The sequence below is a fragment of the Aotus nancymaae genome, unplaced genomic scaffold, assembly GCF_030222135.1.
Source record: "Aotus nancymaae isolate 86718 unplaced genomic scaffold, 86718_ANA_hifiasm-v0.15.2.pri h1tg000011l, whole genome shotgun sequence".
NCBI classification, from domain to species: Eukaryota; Metazoa; Chordata; class Mammalia; order Primates; family Aotidae; genus Aotus; species Aotus nancymaae.
The window spans coordinates 40,437,661-40,458,694 of record NW_026988422.1 but is presented as its reverse complement, the minus strand read 5'-3'; the positions used below and the strand labels follow the sequence as shown (position 1 = coordinate 40,458,694).

The window sequence follows — 21,034 nt, the reverse complement described above, 5'->3', positions numbered from 1 at the left end:
GTGTATCAAATGCCTCTAAGAGATGACCACTATGTTCCTAAGGCACATGTTTGTTTGTTGGATTTCAGATGTTGGGAGGCAGTAAGAAAAATTTCTGTTGGATGATGAGTAAAATCAGATTCTTGTCCCGCAAATCATAGGTAATGATTCATCCAAGCAGTTCTGAAGATTCTGGGGATGGCACCTATCCCTCTCCCTCCCCTTTCTTCTCCTTCCCCAGCATTCACCTTGCTCTTTGAAAAGTGATTGGGTTTTTTGTTTTGTTTTTTGATTTTCTTCTTTCCTCTTGCTCCATGATACTAGACGCTCAGAGACAGTTCTTGGAGGGATGGGCAGATGATGGCTTTGGGCTCCTCTGGCGCACTTGATCATTCTGTACAGATCAGATGAGGGCTTGAGGGCTGCAAGAGGCCCACAAAAGCAGGATGCATCTTGTATGAAAAGATGATCTCCCCTAGGCTTAGCTGTGCAGAGAGAGTAGAACCCAGCACTCATCACCCCTTCAGGATTCATGCTGCCATGGCTGAGGGATTATAGAAATGCCTCTGGAGATTTCTTGGAACTTGGCTTCTTTCAACAAAACAAGGAAAAGAATTTCAGAGCTACATCATGCTTTACCAATAAGAAGGTGACCTATATGGTGACAGGAAAGAGCTTTCTTATTACAGAAAGCTGACAGGTATAGGAGCTGTTTGTCTCAAACACAAAGCCCTTCCTCTTTTCATGCTGCTCTGGTTGTTCTGGGTGGAAAGGAAAGGTCATAGGTGTCTGTGCACCTTAACAGGAATTCACCCATATTCTTGCCAGCCAACATGTGCCGCAAATATTCCCCAGAAACCTCATATACCTCTGGGGATCTTTGAGAGAAGCAGGGATGGGAAAAGGGAAAAGAAAACCTACCCTCTTTAATATGAGGGCAATAGTCTGTTTTGAGTATGTCTCTAAACCTGGAAGCCCTGTGATTTTAAGCCAATCAATTAACATGGGCCAAAGTGATGGACCTTCAGGGAGCTGGTCCAGTTTTCTTTTTTGCCAAGTTGTCATCATTGAGGATTAGTTACTGAAAATTTAAGGCATATGGCAGTTCACCATAGGATTTCCTTTTTCTAAGTTTCTCTAATTGGAGGTGGGATTGACCTAAATACATTGCCAGTAAATACGAGGACAGGACTGTCAGTTACAGCTAGTTTTAAAACTGCATGTAATTAAGCAGAGCAACATAACTGGGAAAAAATATTTTGTTTATTTAGCAAAGAACAGCAAGGTGGGCTGTGATTTTCTGTAGGAATTTTTTAAATATTGCAAATTTTCAGCAGTGGAACATTTCTTAGAAGTGTGAAGCAACCAAAAATCATTGTATTCTAGAACAGTCTAAAATCATAGCATCTTCAAAGTGAAGACATCATAAATTCATTTCTCTCTGAATATGTTCCCTAGATCATGGTTCTAAGTTGCTTTACTTTAACTGCATCAGAGGTCAGAGCCAGAGGGAAGTTACCGATGGATTTCTCTTGTCCTTCAATCAAACACCAATGCAAGCTCTCCCTTCTCCATGAGGTGTTTTCCAGCTGCTTTCTGCTGTGTGGTTTCTTCTTTCTGTAAAGTTTTAAAGAATACATTATCTCTATCATGTGACTTATTACCTTACACTCTTTATTATTTAGTTTTTAAAAATCAGCTTTTATTTTTTTACATATAAAGACCAGACTTTTTTTCTCTTTTTTTGTGACGGAGTCTTGCTCTGTCTCCCAGGCTGGAGTGCGGTGGTGCAGTCTCAGCTCACTGCAACCTCTGCCTTCTGGGTTCAAGCGATTTTCCTGCCTCAGCCGCTCAAGTAGCTGGGATTACAGGCAGGTGCCACCACACCTGGCTAAGTTTTGTATTTTTTAGTAGAGACGGGGTTTCGGCCAGGGTGGTCTCAAACTCGTGACCTCAGGTGATCTACCTGCCTTGGCTTCTGAAATTGCTGGGAGTACAGGCGGGAGCCACTGCACCCAGCCAAGGACCAGAGTTTAAGTGCCCAAAGGCTTCGGCTTGGAAAGAGAGAGTTCTTAAGTTTAAATTTCCAAAGCTCTTTTGCACAAGTCAATTATGGCACAGAAAGACTGGACTACTCACCATTTTCCTAACCAGCTCTACCATTTTATTCGGTTATCCCTTAGCTCTTGGGGTAAAAGTGGTGAGTGACTCACAAACATTGCACCCCTCTCCAGAAAACTGAAGCAATACTTTTAGGGAATTGATCTCAGTGGGCAGGGGTAGGCATATTGGTTAAGGGTAAACACCTCCTCCTCTTCTCTTCACTTCCCTGCCAGTAACTGATTTAGGAATTGGCACGTGATCCAATTTGGGCCAATGAGAGGTTTGCTGAAGGCTTCCAGGAAAAGTCTTTTGTTGCTTTTAAGGAAGAGCCATGTGAAATCAGGCTTTTACCATCTTTTGGCTACCAATAAGAATGCCGGTAAAGTGCTGTTTGGTGCTGTTGGCCACTGGGGAGCCAAGTTTAGGGTGAAACCAATGTTGGAGGAGGAAGAGCAAAAGCATGGACAGAACTTATATGTCAGGCCACATTTTTGAGCTGCTAAATTTCCCAACCCTTAAGGCCATCCTGCTCCTAGGTTTCTTTGGTTATGTGCTTATCATTTTTTTTTTTTTGAGATGGAATCTAGCACTGTTGCCTGGGCTGGAGTGCAGTGGGGCAATCTTGGCTCACAGCAACCTTCACCTCCCAGGTTCAAGCGATTCTCCTGCCTCAGCCTCCCAAGTAGCTGGGATTACAGGCGCCCGCCACCATGCACAGCTAATTTTTTGTATTTTTAGTAGAGACGGGGTTTCACCATGTTGGCCAGGCTGGGCTTGAACTCCTGACCTTGTGATTCACCCACCTCGGCCTTCCAAAGTGCTGGGATTACAGGCATGAGGCACTGTGCAAGGTCTGTGAGCTAATTATTTAAGCCAAGTTGTTTTTAGTTCTTAGAATCATAGACTTCATAAGGTAACAGCCCTTTTTCCTCTGTTTGGATTGTCTTTTGACTCATACTTTGCTTAAACCTCTTTTTGTTTCTTCAGAATAAAAGAAATAAGGATAGGTCAAAGGATAAACACACTGTAAAGGCTCTTCACCTATATTACTAAGATGCTTTCCAGAAAAGTTGCACCGTTCACCATCCTGACCACAGTGTGAGGCAGCCCTTCTCCCTGTCTCTTAGCCTGCAGCCACCCTAGTTCCACACGCTCTTCACTGCAGGCCGGTGAGGGTGAGCGTTATTTCTGATTTCATTGAGTCTTTGTATCCCACTTTTGGGGAACTTTGAGATGTGGTCCAGCGGGTTGACAAAGGAAAGCATAACCAGGATGAACAGATCCTAGTAAAGGGACAGGGAAATCAATCTCCTAGGAAATCAAGGATATGGGGGAAAGAAGATGGGAAAAGGCGATGGTGAGGTCTCACACTGGGCCTGAAGATGGAAGTGGGGAAGATTAGCAAGGTAGGAAAGTGAGGACGTGGAGAGCAGGCTCTTAACATGTAATCATGATAAACCCCCAAAAGCCATCTTTGGCAAAAGTCTTTTTCATACTCCGGATGTTAGGTGCCGGCTGATGCAGTGTTGCTGATGGGGAGGCCTGTATCTGGGAGCAGCCTCTCTGACTCCACCAACGTTTGTCCTTTATCATCTTAATGAAAGACGGCACTTTGTGGGGCACCCTCAATATGGTCTGGTTTGGGTTTCAGTGTGGAAACTTTTTCAAGTGTTTGCCGTCTTGCAAGAAGGCCACACACCCAAAGGCAGGCTTACAATCGGGGGGTGGGGGCACTGGAAAGTCAGCTGTGATTGAATTTGATGAGTCCAAACCATACCTCTTGCCTCTCAGTTTCTTCTCTCTCTACCAGTGCTTGAAATTTCTCCAGAGATGAAATCACAGAATGTTTAAGCCAGAGAGAGCCATCTAGTTCAACCACTCCGTTAATAGATGAGGTTGGTTCACAGAGGTGGAGGGACTGGAAACAGGTCACAGAGACTGTCGGTGGTGGAAGTCCCGAAGGCAGCACAGGTGCACGGACTGCGGCTCACGGTGGTTCTGCTCCTTGAGACTCGTTTCTAAGGTTTCAAGAATGTTTCAGGATTAAAATCTATAGAAATGTTTACTAGTTTCCCAATTAAGAGCAGGATATGTGTTTCAGATAGGGAGAGAGAAAGGTGAGAGCCTCAGGAGTGAGGTAAGGAGGCAGAAGGAGAGACAGAGGCAGCAGAGACTGGCCATAGCCTGTCAACCAAGGCCAACCTGTCAACCAAGGCCACACCCTGTTCTCCCCCTCACATGCAGCCCCGACCACCCTAGTTACCCAACTCTCTTTTGAACCTTCTCAAACAGTTGCCTCTGCTCCTGGGGGCTGTGCTGTGTTTCTGCTTACAGTTGGGATTGTCAGTTGCCTTAGAATTACACTGTTGCTTTACATTTACCCAGCCTAGGTCATGATGGAGTGTCTCAAACAGGTTTTATAGAACTGGGAGCAATCTGGCCTCCCAGATTTCTATGCACTGTGAAATAATACTTCATTTGGCCACCACCAACCGGAGTCAGGTGTTTAGTTGTTCTACCCACGTCGGAGGGCCCCAGAGAGCACATTATTATGTACAGGGTCCACACAGATCGTTAAAGGATTGAAAAAAGGTATAGACAAGTTAGTTTATGGAAGCGAATGTGGGCTGGGTACATTGGCTCACACCTGTAATCCCAGCACTTTGGGAGGCTGAACTAGGTGGATCACTTGAGATCAGGAGTTTGAGACTAGCCTGGCCAACACGGTGAAACCCTGTCTCTACTAAAAATAAAAGAAACTAGCCGGGTGTGGTGGTGGGCACCTGTAATCCCAGCTACTGGGGAGGCTGGGCATGAGAATCATTTGAACCCAGAAGGCAGAGGCTGCAGAGAGCTGAGATTGTGCCATTGCGCTCCAGCCTGGGTGACAGAGTGGGACCCCATCTCAAAAAAAAAAAAAAAAAAAGACACACATAGAGAGAGAGAGAGAATGTTCCTTAATTCTTTTTTCTTTTTGTTCTTTTTTGAGATCACAAAGATACTGATCTTGTTATTTTCACAAAGGACGTAGAACAGTAGCAGTATCTTTGAAAGTAATGAAGGATTTCCTAAAAGCAAGGATTATAACACATTGGAATGTTATTGAGATAGGTTTTGAAACGTTTCCTGGGTATCTTCACCAATAATATGGACTAGGCAGTTCATCTGGAATTTTGGGCTGGGTGTGGTCTCACCCAGTAACTTGGAGATTCATTGAGTGACTTCCAGAAGTTCCTGACAATAGATAAGGAAGTCTATGAGTCCGTTAATCTGTGAAATAATGGAGTTTCCAGGACTTCCATGACAGAGTCTGCTTCTGATTCTGATTAAAGAAATTCCTCCTAAAGAATTTAGTTTTTCTGAGGTTCAATTGGTACGTCAAGCCACTCATTTGTGAATTATAATTTTTCCACTTTTCCGAATAGTCTTAACATGTACAGTATAGATTAAGTGATATTTTCAACTTTTCTGCTGTTCTTTTTTCTTGGAAGAAAATTAGGAGTGTCAGTTAAAAGACAAACAAACAAAGAAAAATTCAAGTCTTGCTGGAAAGTGTTGGAATTGTACAAAAGATTTTGAAGATTGGACATGACATGGAGCTTGGCGTGTGACTGAAGTCTGGGTGAAAGGCTCACATGCCGCTGGAAAACATGGACAGCGACCAAATGTCTGGCTCACTGGGCATTTGCCTGAAGTGACAGCCATCCTGCGAGGTTGTTTTTTCCCTTTTTTAATAGTGAGATCATGACAACTTGCATTTTGCAGAACTGAGCCAAAAGAAATTGTCACTCTTTCTAATTTAAGAGAATGAGTGTATAGTCTGAAAAAAAGCTTTTAATTTTATTATGACACCAAAGATAAACACTGCTGCTTCCTAGGGAAGAGGAGTTCACAGAATAAACTTTCTCGTTTTTCTTTTATCTCTCTCCATCAGCTTACCTTTTCTTCTTTGCTCTTTTCCTTCCCCTTCCCTTTTTCTCTTTCATTTGGTCAATTTCTCTTCTTTTACTTCTTCCTCTGTGTCTCTTTCTCCCCCTGCTTATTCCCCTCCTCCTGCTCTTCTTCCTCTCTTCCTTCTCTTTTACATTCTTCATCTCCATATTCTCCTTCCTCCTCATCTTTTCTCTCACCTTTCTCCTTCTTCTTTTTCTTTCGTTTCTCTTTCTCTCTCTTCTTTTCCTTGGGGTGGTAGTGAGGATGAAAGCAGGAATCCATGTTAAGCACTTAGCTCATGGTTATTCAATGAGCTGGTGTTCACTTGCTTGAGTTTAAAGTCCTGACTTTGCTCAGAACTCTAACCTCTCCTTCCATCCCTTTTTGTCATAAGACTTGAAGGCAAAGGGCATCTGTGTGATTTACTCTTCCTGTTTCCTTTGCCAGTTTGTCCAACCTGCTCTAAGGCATGGTGCTCAGTGCCTTGAGCCTCATTGCCTTGCTGGACCCAGAAGCTTGGGGACTGGAGTCCATGGGAGGATGTGTGGGAGGAAGGCAGAGGTGGGATTACTAAGAAGCTGATGAAGCTTAGGTATCAGGGTCCCTCACGTGCCTGGGTTCCTTCCCAGGCTCTAGAGAAGCCCTAGTGATGTGTTCATGTGGTCACGTTTGGCGACATTTGCAGAAGCAGGACATGTTAACCACAACTGCTTACGTCCTCTGACTTTTCCATTTTAACCTGCCTCAGTCACACTTCTCTGTTGGAGGGTTAGAATGACTACAGGCCATTTTTGGATCTGGCTAAGGGGAAAGTGTGTGAAAACATATCTGTGTGGTTCTCAATCACTTGGTGAAGTAATGGCTAGCCCTCCTTGCATTGGAATGGCTTCCATTCGTCTTCCTGCCATCCACCTGCTGCCCTGACCTGAAGGTGTAGTGCTTGAGGTCATATTGTGCTGGTCATGTCAACCTACAGTGGCTGCCCCTGGATACATGTGGGTCATGGAGGAAAAACAGGGTTTGAAATATACGTGGCATAGTCAGAAGGCAGTCCGTGGACCAGTGCTACAGAACTATCTAATACATTTGAGTTTTTTTCCCTGGGGTTTTGTGATATTTGTTATTTTGTTTTTCAGTTCGATGAGACTTCTCATTTTAAATAAATATTTATTTCTACCTAATTTTGAATTAATAATTTTTTTTTTTTGAGATGGAGTCTCGCTCAGGCTGGAGTGCAGTGGCGTGATCTCACTCACTACAACCTCCGCCTCCCGGGTTTAAGCAATTCTCCTGCTTCAGCCACCTGGGTAGCTGTGATTACAAGTGCGTGCCACCACACCTGGCTAATTTTTTGTATTTTTAGTAGAGACGTGGTTTTACCATGTTGGTCAGGCTGTTCTCGAACTCCAGACTTTGTGATCTGCCTGACTCAGCCTTCCAAAATGCTGGGATTGCAAGCGTGAGGCACTGTGCCTGGCCAAATTAATACTTTAATACTATTTTTCAAAAATAAGAAACCCTAAATTGTATATGTTTCAGGTCCATCCAGTGTGAATCCTCCGCTGCAGGTCGGGGAAAAGAGAGACAATGAAGAGGCAGAGAGCCTGGGAGTACTAGGGAGCACCACTCAGGGCCACAGCAGAGGCAGGGGTGTGAAGAGGCCGGCAAAACAGGGCACAGGATTTTAATCTGCTGCTGCCTGTGCTTACGTGTGTGTGTGTGGTTGGCATTAATAATCCATGGTGTGGGAACACACTAGCCACAGACATTAAGCCAGAGGTGCAGAAGGAAAGTAACTTAGTTGTGCTAATTATTAAAATAACCTACATGAATTGCTTATGTCTGATACCTTACTATGTAGCAGAATGATAATTATTTACACTAATTAATTTTTCAGACCAACCTGTCTAAGTTGTATTTGACTGCAGTCTCAGATGTTCTCTAAGTGTAATAATCTTGCAAAGTTAGGAGGATGCGTTCCAACAACTAAAGCTTTAATGAGTTCAAGGTTTCAGTAGCTCAGATTATGTGCCTTCTCTCTCTCTCTCTCTCTCTCTGTGTGTGTGAACATTCTATTCTGAAATGCTTCTCACTGTTAAAAATAAATGGACCTCCCTACCGTTAGTGGGTAGAGTTGAGAGTTAACTTTAGGCGCCTAAACTACTCTCATTTAGCAATTTGGAAAATGTATGGTGTTACATATACCCTGTGGGATATATATGTGTTTCTCTTCTAGTATAAGACAGTCTTTTTCTGTTTAAATATGTGAAGTTTCTTTTATGTATGGTTATTATTTAAATGTACACCATGGGTATTTTTCTTTTATGTTTTCCCTTAAATTCATATTCTGAAAATTGCATAAGCTATGTATTACAGTCCTTCAGAAATCATTTATGATGTGCCAAAGATACCCCAAGTGCCCACCAGGCTCATGAGGGAAGCTGATAATGAGGCTGGTCCATGAAGGGTAATACCTATGTGTGGAAATGCTAAGGAAGATCTAAGGTCTAGCTAGCATGGTTGTATGTGTGGGGTTGGTGGCAGAGAGGTCACGAAAGGTTTCCTTGAAAAGGTAGTGTCTGAGCTGAGTCTTGAAAGACTCCATTCAGAAGGGCTTAGACTTTTGGATACAGAAGAAAGACCAATTAATGTGTTCACATTCACAACCACCATTTTTGTTCCCACTAAGCCCTCTTAGAATCTGGGCAAGAGGATCTGACCAGTCACAAGGGCCCCAGAGAAGAACATCTGTGTTTTTAATTCTCCCAAGTGTATTTTTGAAGGATGGCTCTTTCAGGCCCTTCTTGCCTTCTCTTGCCTTTTAAGATAATACTGCAGAGCCAGGAATGCAATGCACCAAAGCCAGTAATTAACTTTCTCTTTGGTTGTGCAGAATGTATTGTGATTTCCTGGCTGATGAAATTTTCTATGGTTGTTCTGTCTGGTGTCTTTTTTGTTGGTCATTCTGCCACACAGATGCCAATTTCCTCAGCTTTAATTAGTCCAAATGTCAGAAGCTCAAATCATGTTGCCTTCAATGTGTGTGTTGGTCGACATCCTGCTCTTAAATGCTCCAGGCTTCTTCCTGTATATTTGTTTTAGCATAGTGCCTTGAACCTGATAGATACACAGTCTTTAGTGAATGAAGGAGTATAGGAATGAATGAATGAATATCCATGATGAGCTTTATTTACATTAGTAAATTACATGAGTAAATAAATTGTCAAAGCATGAGAATTGTATAAGAAATAGTTAAATGATTTTCTTTTTTTCTTGATCTGCTTAATTATGCTAAACCTCCTCTCCTCTACTCCCCACCCCCCAAAAAAAACTCCACTGAAAAACACTGAATTCCAAAGAAAGGGAGCTTAAGAAATAGTTCTTAATCTATTTTTAAGCTCACATGGGTTTTAAGACTAATTCTCTGTGAAAATGCATCTAATTGAGAAAACGTGCTTGGTTGAGGGATGAGAACAACATGCGTTTTCTTTGAACAGTTTAGGTTTTAACACACACACAAAACTCAAAGGAAAACAACAACAACAACAGCAAACCTGCCACCGTAGATATGACAGGTGTCAAACACAGAAGAGTGAATACCCGGGATGAGACCCAGCACCAAACAGCTAGGAGATATGACGGGTGTCAAACACAGAAGAGTGAATACCTGGGATGAGACCCAGCACCAAACAGCTGGGAGATCTTGTTTTCCTCTCCATACCCCAACAGAGAGGCCTCCCCAGCAACCTAAAAGATGCCGACCTAAAGCCTAGCTGAATTGTGGTCTGAAACAGAGAAGAACGTGCTGAAAGGATCCTGTAGAGCCTCATTGCTGAGCCCGGGTGGTAGGTTGCTCTGGGAGCCCACCTGGGCTCCAGTGTCTCTACTGAAGACCTGGCTGTGCTGGCTTTTCCTCACCCTCTCTCCACCACTTGGGGCTATGAGTTTAAACAGAAATGGAAAATTGTTCTCTCTTAAATGACAACCCCAACAACTAGGACCACCTATTATATTCATCTTTCAGGCTGACACTGATAGGTTTAGTCGTTAAACCTAAATAAAAATAATCCCCAGGCTGAGAATTGTTGCAGGGGTTATTTTCAAACAAACAGACTTTTGGGGGTAGGGATAAAAATGGATGTCACCTGGAGCAATCTTTTCTCTCTAGGACTATTTCTTCATCTGTATTAGATGATTGCTACAATCCCTTCTAGTTCAGAAAGGATATGATTCGCTAACTCTCCCTGCTGTAGGTATGGAGACGTCTAAATTAGGCAGGTCAGCTGTTCAACCTGTGATTCGCTGGTTTTATGAGAGAGGAGATTACTATACCACAACATATATTGTATATGCTTTTTGAAAATCTAAGGATTGGTAACTGTATCAGATGTCTTGGCTGCGAAGAAATGAATTCTGGCTAGTTTAAGCAGAGAAGGGATTTATTACAATAATTATTTGTGAGGTAACACAGAATCTCCAGAAAACAGAGAACCAGTTGAAATAATGACATATGGCCAAACCCCACCCAAGGCTGTTCCTATGAGGATACTACTCCGTTTATAGGTATAAACGGAGCATTTGTTGAAGTCTCTGAGTGTAGCTACATAAGCAACCCTCTAGTGTACATTCTCTATTAAGGTAATTGGCTGCCATTAGTGTGGAAGCTGGCATACAGATAATATCACACTGTCTATGCTGAAATATGCAAACAAATACAGATACTGCAAAAAAGAGCCCAATTGTTTGTATCCTTTCCTCCCAGGATAAAAGCCAAAAACATACTTCACCAGCCTCCCTTGCTGTTAGGCTCAATCACTCAGATGCCCTTGCATCTGACGGATTATGCAGCTAGTGATGTAAAGAAGTGAGTGAGATAGTAGCAAAGACATAGAACCAACCTAGGTGCCCATCAAAGGTGGATTGGATAAAGAAAATGTGGTACATATATACCATGGAGTACTATGCAGCCATAAAAAAGAACAAAATAATGTCCTTTGCAGCAACATGAATGCAGCTGGAGGCTGTTATTCTAAGTGAATTAATGCAGGAACAGAAAATCAAATACCGAATATTCGCACTTATAAGTAAGAGCTAAGCATTTGGCACACATGGACATAAAGATGGCAACAATAGGCACTGGGTGCTACTAGAGGGGGAAGGAGGGGAGTAAGGGCTGAAAAACTACCTGTTGGGTACTATGCTCTCTATCCCAGTGATGGAGTCATTCATAACCCAAACCTCAGTGTCACACATTATACCCCTGTGACAAACCTACACATGAACCCCCAAATCTAAAAGAAAAGTTGAAATTATATTTAAAAGAAGACAAGTGTATGAGACTTTTCTAATTAGCATAGTGAATCTCTGAAAGGAGTTTCCGTTGTGCAAACTAATGACATTAATTAGCAAAATGAACTTTAGATATGGGATATCATTTTGATTAAAAATCAATATTTAGGATACCGGTATGGGCTGAATTGTGTCCCTGCTACCAATTCATATGTTTAAGCCCTAAGCCCCAGTACCTCAGAAGTGACTATATTTAGACATAGGCCTTTGTCTAAATATAGGTGATTATGTTAAAATGAGGCCATTAGGGTGGCCTTAATCCAGTCTAACTGAAGTCCTTATAAGATGAGGGAATTTGGACACTCAGAGACACCAGGGATACGCATGTACGGAGAAAAGGCCATGTGAGGACACAGTGAGAAGATGACCATCTGCAAAAGAAGAGGAGAGGCCTCAGGAGAGACCAAGCCAGCCAACACCTGGTTCTTGGTGTTCCAGCCTCCAGCACTCTGGGAAAATAAATTTCTATTGCTTAAGTTACCCAGTCTGTCGTTCCTCACAAACTAATACAGCTACCTTGATTGGCTAAAATATTAGAGAGCTTCCCTGTTTTTAATGAAGAGGGTATAAGGTGCCAGCAAAACTGCAGACTTGATCCCTAACTGACCTGTGTCCACCTGCTTAGTTGGAGAATTCCGGGTTGCCTGGGATGGCCCGGGAACCTTCCAGAATCCTGCCTCAGGTGTGTTGCCATGTCTGCCTTGAGGAAATGTTTCAGTCAAGGGGGTGCCGAGAGCCCCTAGAAGGACAGAAAATGGGGCTTCTCTGAGCTTACCAAACGTGTTGTATGAATTGTTAATTAGTAATTGTAAAGTAAATGTCTGTGTGTAGAGCAAAAATTGGTTTAAGGCTTGTTTTCCTTATTTGGCAGTGTGATAACGGGTGTACCTCGCCTCATGTTTGGCCACACTGGTTTGGGTCCATTCATGGCAGGTGTTCACAGGTGCTGAGCAGCCATTACAATGACAAGTCATTATCTTAGTGACCAAATGGGGACTTGAACTCCGTGACAAATCTCAGGCCTTAGTTTTATGTGACCCAAATAATGGCCTTTATGTCAACTTTTAAATGAGGTTGTCCTTTCAACTAAGCACTTATTTATGTTTTTCTTTCCTTTGGAATTGAGATTCTCAAAGTATGTGCCACAAAACAGTCTCAAAAATAGGTTTTTGTGATTAAATAAGTTTGTGAAACAGTTAAATGCCCTCTCTTCTTTCTTAGAGAGACAGAACTGTTAGCATCACAGTATAAAAGACATTGCCTTTTATAATCGCCTAAATTTTGAAGAGGTGATTATGTTAATATATGTTAAATATAGGTGATTATAAAAGTCATTGCCTTTTATAACATTGAATAATAACAAAATGGCCATATATTCAATAAATACCAAATAATTACTAAATAATTCAGCCTGGTAAATCATTTTCAATTGTATCAAAAGCCAAAGTTATCATTCAATCTTTCCTCATTTGAGGTGTATTACATTTTTTATATGTGATGGTTAATTTTAAATGTCAACCTGACTGGATTAATGGATACTCAGAGGCCTGGTAAAATAAGATTTCTGAGTACATGGCCATTTTGTTATTACTCAATGTTATGAAAGGCAATGTCTTTTCTAGACCATAGATTACCCAAATTTTGTGAAATGAGTAAGATTTGACAATGAATTTTTGACCTCTAAGGAATCGTTTACACTTAAATTATTAGCTATGTAGTACGTGATTGTAAATCTGAATCTGGAATTCAGCCACTAGTAATCATAGTAAAATTTAGTTAATTTATGCTTTCCAAGGGAAAGAGAATAATCAAATAAAAGCTCTTAACAACTCATACATTAAAAAATTTGATCTTTGAGTTGACTCTGATCCTTATAAAGGATGAATATTATTGGATTAGAGTCCATTTAACAACCATCTAGTTAATCTGTGCAATTAGTTTAGATCATTCTGTTCCCTCCAAGAATCTAAGACATATTGAAAACCTATCACCAACAGTGAAGGAATCTCTTCTGTGCATTTGTGGTGTGTATACGAATGTGTGTGCTTTAGAGTGATATGGTAACTTCTTAGTTCTGTCCCCCCATATGTCCAAGTTGTTATTTTAGGCAAATGGTAGGAATGAATTTCGATGCCCTTTTGCAGCATGGCTAAGTGACTTGATTTGGCTAGTAAAATGTGATTAGAAATGATGTGTGTCACTTCTGGACAGAAACTTGTAAAAGCCAGTGCAGAATTTTCCAGCTTTCCTTCCTCTAGCTTCAGTGACAGTAAATGACAGCCTTTGATTGTATAAGCTCTGGTGGAATGGGGCTGAATCTAGATGACCTGACCTGACCTTTCTATGACCCACGATCAGCTTGTAGCTTAAGTGATAATTAAGTTTTCATTGTCCTAAGCTTTTGAGATTTTAGGGTTGTTTTACTAAAAGCAACACAGTTTAGCCCATCCTAACTAACATAAATGATAACAGCAATGCCAAATGTGGCACGGCCATCCCCTTTAAAAACTAGGAAAGAGAGATACCAATTATGATTTTAAACCATAAATTATAGTGCTAATTATAAATCCATCACAAAGTAAAATGGTGGCTTATTTAGATGAAATAAAATAACTATAATTATAACATACTATTTGGAAGTAGAAGACAAAATTATCACTATAAATCATAAAAATGGTGTAATTATCCATCTAAAAACCTGGGACAATCAACTTAAAAAATTACCAGTTCAACAAGATGAATGTAGTACCAATAAAGGTTCAGAAACTAACAGTTTTCTTTGATATCAACTGTAAACAATTAGAAAATTTAATGGAAAAACAGCCTTTTCAAAATGCAATACCATGTACCAACTCCAGAAAGATGAAATAGATACTTGTTTTAAAGTTTGCAAAAGATGCACTAGAAGGATCAGTAAGACGCAAAGTTGGTTCCCTACAGGGGATGGGGACAAATGAGGTGCGGACAGGAGGGGTAGAGGCAAGGCCTGTGGATGTATTTCTATGACCTTTTCATCATGTAAGCGCAAAGGAGCTAGTGAAATAGTTTCAGTATTTAAAAACATAGGGAGAAACTAAAAGGGAAAAATCATGTAGATTTGACTGTATAAAGCTTAAAATTTTGTGTGTTAACACCATGAACCAAATCAAAATTAAATGATAAACTATGAAAATATTTACAATATGTAAATAACCAAGGAGGTATTATTTTATATTCACAATATTTTCAACTCAAGAAAACTATAAGTAGTCTAGCAGAAAACTAGGTAAAAGATGCAAAAGGTAATTAATTATAATTATATATGTATAAAATACAAGTGGCCATTAAATTGGAGAAAAGACCAATTTCAACAGTAATCAAATAAATAAAAAATTAAGATGAGATATAATTTTTATTTGATCAATTTGGCAAGGATTAACAAGAAAGCTAATCTACAATGTTGACAAGACTATGATAAAATAGATAATTTGATAACAGAAAAGTGAAAAAGTAGATTACAAAAATATTTGTAAATTACTTTTCAAGTTAAAAATACATGCATATATATTTAGAATTTAAAAATCTTGGATAGAAATAAATGTTAACTTTTAATTTTTAGTTTCATATTTAACTTTATTTTTAATATTTTTATTTAAATATTTAAATTTTTAATGGATTTGCCAAAATTTCCAAAAAAACATATAGTATTTTTACAAAGAGAGATAATTTTTAAAGAATGTGAGATAAGAATCTAAAGTCCTTGAGAGTCCAGATTTCCTCATACTTTCTATGGAAATCTCCTTTTCATTAAATTCTAATTAAACATTATTTCCCAAGGATGTCATCACTAAGGATAACTGCTCAAAAATATTTTTGAGTTATTTTAAATGTAATTATAATAATGTAGGATAAATGTTTTCCTTATTTTCATGGCACATGTGAATAATTTTAGCTATATTATGAATTCGTTAGGTTTAGATTATATATCTGATGAATATTTACAGCACTGTCCCTTTGGAAAATGTGTTCTGACCTCTAAACTATGAATTTAAAAAGAAACTTTTGGAATACAACCCATTTATATGTATCTTGTGCTTCCAGATCTTGTAAGTTGAATTTCTCATCATTGATTGTTCTTTAACATTCTGCAGGGGACTTTACGGGCGTCTTATGATCTCAAGTGAGACTGGAAACTGCTCTGGAATGGCAGGAATACACACTGCTAGGCAGATAGGATCATTTCTTCACACTTCCAAGCATACACAGTAGGCACTCAGCAAACACCAGTAGAACAAAATAGAAGAGAGTCTTGGTTTGGAAGAAGGCAGGGCATCAGGTTGCTGCAGAGGGTTGAGCCTGAGGCTGACAGACTGCATCCCGCACAGGGGAGGGCAGGGTATTGCCTTCCTGGTTCCTTTGCCTGGATACAGGGTGCAGATCGCATTTCACTTCATTGGCTTTAAGTTGGGAGCTAAGCTTGCTATTTATAGTTTCTCCTTAGTCCTGTGTTTGCTTTCTTCACTCATACCTGGTGAGATGTTGCGCTCCTTGTCCAGAGAGGGGCTGCTTCCTGAACTCAGAGTGTTGTGTGTCTTGGACTTGGGCTTCCAAGAACGCACTCCTCTCGGGATCAGTCAGCTTTCCAATAATTGTCTCTCAACTCTGATGTCCCTTCTCTCTCCTTCTGTTGAAGCACTCAGAAAAATTTCCATTATTATTTTGTTCCTCCTGAAAACCCACCATTAGAATCAAGCCAGTAATAACATAAAATTGTTTTTATGATGCTTTGCAGCATACTAAGCTCTCAGTTTACCCATATTTCATAGTAATGCGGGGGGATTGACCCCGTCCCCTGTCTAAAACTAAGCAAGAAAAACCTCTATGTTTTCGAGGAATGTTCCCTCCAAGGGGCACCTGCTTTTACACAGAAGGCTCTTACTTCATGTGACAGGAGTTTTAGTGGAGCATGGACTGTGGTTCAGATAATGCTATTCCCCTTTCTTGCCACTGTCCCCACCAGAAACTTCTCTTTCAAAGAAGCCCTTTGTTGATGAGTGGTGTTGCCTGTCATCTCCTCCAGAACATATTTGCACATAGGTCTTGGAGGCTGCTGGTATCCATCAGTATTTAAGAGGCTAAAGAGTTCGCCTTGGGGGAAAATGTGGCCAGGATGCTGATCATCTTTGAAGCTCAGAGTAAGGCTACTATTCAGTGGGACTTAGAATAATTGTTCCTTAAAATGTGAACCACAGGCCACCTGGATCAAAATCATCCCAGGAGCTTGTTAGACAAGCAAATTCCTGGGCCTTACCCCAGAGTTTCAGTTCCTGGAGAGGGAAGCCTTAGGATCTGCATTTTTAATTTTTAATTTTATTTTTTTGAGGTGGAGTTTCACTCTTTTTGCCTAAGAAGGAGTGCAATGTCGCCGTCTCAGCTCACTGCAGGCTTCGCTCATGCGCCGCTCCCCACCCCGCCCCCCACCGCCTCAGCCTCCCAAGTAGCTGGGATTACAGGCATGCACCACCATGCCCGGCTAATTTTGTATTTTTAGTAGAGATGGGGTTTCACCATGTTGGCCAGGCTGGTCTCAAACTCCTGACCTCAGGTGATCCACCTGCCTCGGTCTCCCAAAGTGCTGGGATTACAGGCTTGAGCCACCACGTCCAACCAGGATCTGCATTTTTAACAAGAGCCTTGGGAAATTCTTTTACATATTTGTTTAGAGGCTGGATGCCTAGTCTGGGTCTCCTTCTACCATGTGAGTTACCTCTCATCACTATGTGCCTTAGCAAAATGCATTTTCCCTGTCTTCTTTGGGGTGGACTACAGTGACCCAGCCACTTTACATGCAGACATTTATTTTTTCATTCTGCAGATATTGTGTGAGAATCAACTCTGTTTTACATATTGAAAAATCTCAAGAAATCCAAAGATGGAATCCAAAGCTGCCTTTTGGGCCAATAGCTATAGTGAATTAGTATATACTCTCATTTAGTAAGCTTGTCCAACCCGCCTTATTTTGTTGTTCTGTTTTATTTTGCTTTAGGCTTTTAGCAGCCTGAAGCCATGGTAGTTTCTGTCTCTAGTGATAAGCAGAAAAGAGGGATGAAGAAGGGGCTTTACTGGCTCAACCAGAAACAGAGACTAAGAACCTGTGACTGTATTCTCTCCCTTCGACACCCCTAAGTGTTCCCTGCCTTTGCCATTTCTCATGCTGGAGCCTGTGTGTGCCCAGAAGCCCTTCCACATGGAACGCACCCACTGAGTAAGCAGGACCCTCACCAGCTGTCTCCTTGATGGCAGAACACTGCTCAGGTCCCAGCCACCTTGTGTTTTGGCAGCAGCAGCAGTGGCCGCTGGCCTGAGTAGTAGGTGTTCAATGCACGGTGAGATGCGATGGGTAGCGGGGCCAGCAGGCTTGTTTGGGCTTGTTTTTCTGCTTGGGTTCAGGCATTTGGTGTTTAGATTTAATTTTTCAACATCTAACAGCTTCTCAGTTTGCCTGGAGGTCTGAATCATAGAAGTCTTATCTAAAGTAAGCAAGAAACATCTGTTATTGCTGGAAATGTTCATATCGAATGCTTTGGAATCCAATTTTATGCTCATTTCTCCTCCTTCCCCACCTCATAACTCTTTACCTTTTTTTTTTCTCCAAAGAAGTCCATGGCTTTCAGCCACCCAACTTTAGCGCATGTTTTGCTTGTTTGTTATCCCTCATCTACTTAGGGGAAATGGTTGTAAGAACAGCTTCAGAGGTATATTAGTCTACACAAGACAAGAGAAACAAGGAATAGTCCCTGGAGAAGTGAACAAAGGAGGTTAAGTATATGAAAGGTCTTCATCTAGGGATGTTGAACGTGCTCCCGAGGACTCTGGAATCTTTGTCTCTGCTCCGTTTTTGTTTCTCTAGCATCCACTGAGCATTACTAAGTGCTTTACCTTGTTGCTTCTTACAACCTATTTTGCTGATAGGAAAATGAAGGCTGAGAGGTTAGGCAGGTTGCCCAAGTGCACATAGAACAGGCTGAGGCCAGGATTTACACCCTCACACTCTGGCTCCAGCACGGCCACTCCTAGCTGCTTTGCTCTCTGCCCTTCTCAAGCGGTCCTGCATTTTTCTACATGGCCTTTTAAATGGCTGTTGACCAGGGGACAGGTTTGGCTGGCTATAATCCCAGCACTTTGGGTGGCCAAGGCTGGTGGATCACCTGAGGTTGGGAGTTCGAAACCAGCCTGACCAATATGAAGAAACCCCAGCTCTACTAAAAATACAAAGTTAGCCAGGCGTGGTGGCACATGCCTGTAATCCCAGCTACTCAGGATGAGGAGGCAGGAGAATCACTTGAACCCGGGAGGCGGAGGTTGTGGTGAGCCAAGATTGTGCCATTGTGCTCCAGTCTGGGCAACAAGAGCAAAACTCTGTCTCAAAAAGAAAAAAAAAAAACCTGCTGACCGCAGAGCACCTTTTCAATCCCTTCTACCTGATTCTTAATCCAGTGGGCCAGAGGTTGAGTCACCAGCTGTTAGAAACCACAGAATTCTATGTGAAGCATTTCCAAGGAGTAAGATCACTCCCAGAAGAAGGGGATCTTTGTCCTCCCTGACTCCACAGGGAGCTAGAGGGAGGGAGCTAAACTGCCACAAACATTTTTGTATAAAAGAAAAGCTCGCTTATTGACTGGGCCCCAGTGAAAGGGTCTCTATGCCGGGACTGTCTAATGGTACTCTTAAGGCTGTAGAGGCACAGAGAGAGAACAGAGGGCAGTGGGGAACTGGGGAGCTGGGGAGAAAACCCTCTTAGAGAAAACAGGGTGTGACCGAGCAACGTAGAGAAAGAGCTTAGATTGAGCAGTCCCAGGGACACCAGTTCAAATCCAGATAATTGCATTTGCTAGATGTGTATGGAAGTTGCTCAACTTCTCCGAGTCATAAGTCTAATAATTGCCTCACAACTCTGCCATTGCAGTTAAAGTAAGCAATATGAATGATATATCTTATATAGGGCTAGACCCATACCAGACACTCAGCTCATGGTGGCTGTTATTATCCCAGGGGCAGATGCAGGGAATGAAAATTCCTTTCTCTCCTTGACCACTAACCCCACCTTCCCTTTTTCTTCTTAGATTAGGCTGTTGTAGAGGTATGAATGTGTTACTGGTTTTGGCTGTTTGCACATGCTGATTAAATTATGACAGTAGTGTGAACTTAACCCTAAATTAGAAAGAGAAGCCAAATTATAGCAGCTGTTGGGCAAAAAGATCCTGAAATGGATTATTTGGTTAATAGACATCTTTATAGCGTTTCAGTTTTTTTCTAGAGAGAAACCCTTGTTAGCGATTAATCAGTATTCTGAATGTGCTTTGCCTTGGCAATGCCCCTGCTGATCCTGATCTGAAGGAGGGTTTGCTGCTTCCTGTACAACCCTACCTCCTCTCCAGGGAGCTGGCCATTCTTACCCATGTTGTTAGTTGAGACATTTTTGTGGTCTGTGTCCTTTTGTTTCTAAAATGTAAAGGGTTCTAGTGAATTTTCTTCCAATGAGCCAGTTTGTCTTTTTATAAGTAGTCTCAGCTATCTGCTGTTTCCACCTATAAACTAAGCCTTGTGAGCTCACCTATCTCATTTTGTTCTTCTCTCTGGGAGTTGCCAACATCCTCCTGTGCAAGTCTTCTTCTGATTTCTTTCAGGGCTCTTTTGTTCTGGCTTCCACTTTGCTAATTAGAATGCAGAATACAATCTAGAGTGAGCAAGCAATGACCCCGGGGCACCTTGCTAAGCACTTCTTCTTGCTGGAGATGTGCCACAGAGCCTCACCTTTCCTTCATAACCTTTTGTTAGCGTTCAGCCCATATGACTCGCTCTCCCTGCCAATTTGAACCTTTAAATGTTAGCAATTAAAACTTCATGAGCTGTTGTATGAAATGCTGCAACTCAAGCCCAAAACACAGCATCTGCTGTGTTTCTTTTGTCTTCTCTTATGGTTACCCTTTCCAAAACAAGATATCATGTGGCTTTGCATTTTTCTGTCCTTAAGAAAGCCTTTTTGCTTATTGCTTGAGACACTTCACTCTCCTTGAAATATATACAAACTACATTTTTAGCCACGACTATCCTTACTTTGCTAATTACAGATCTACAGGTGCTGGTTAGTTTCAGAGCAAATGTCCAGACATTTTCAGTTTCCGCTCCCCTCCACCCATCTGCTCCCCAGTAAATTGTGAGAAACAATGAAACTTTCACTGGTTTCTTGCTCAGATCTTTGAACACCCCAAACTACTTAAAACCTGGCCTCTTTGATTTGTAAATGTTCAGGTTGTCCAACTACTACTTTTTGTATTATTTTCCATCAGCTCTGTTTATAGAGTCTTTGAAGTCATGCCATCATATCTAGTTTCCTTTTTATAGAAGAGTTCCTATCTGTGAGCCGTGGGTTTTAGCTAAGGTCATGCATTAGAATCCAGGGTGGAGTCTTAAAAAAATTCAGATGCCCAGGTATCTCTCTTATCCACTAAGGAATATTGATTTAGAAGATTTGGGGTGGGGATATGGGCATCTATATGTTTCTAAAAGGTCCTGAGTTAATTTGAAGGGGACCCTGGTTGACAGCCACATTATGGACTGAGTCCCAAGTCTATGGTGTCCAGACCACCTTCCTGACTGGCCCCAGCAGGCTCCGGGGCCTGGTCTATGG

The 21,034-nt window shown here is 41.5% G+C and overlaps 1 protein-coding gene and 1 long non-coding RNA gene across 3 annotated transcripts in view; one reads left to right on the top strand and one right to left on the bottom strand.

Moving 5' to 3' along the window:
• FSIP1 (fibrous sheath interacting protein 1) overlaps positions 1-21,034 on the top strand; it is a 240,153-nt gene that overhangs the window by 218,611 nt on the left and 508 nt on the right. The window lies entirely within an intron of this gene.
• Positions 1,231-6,303, bottom strand: LOC135274171 (uncharacterized). Its single transcript, XR_010341955.1, has 3 exons — positions 6,022-6,303; positions 3,860-4,100; positions 1,231-1,596 (listed from the first exon to the last, which is right to left on the bottom strand). It is a non-coding gene; the product is annotated as an uncharacterized LOC135274171 (long non-coding RNA).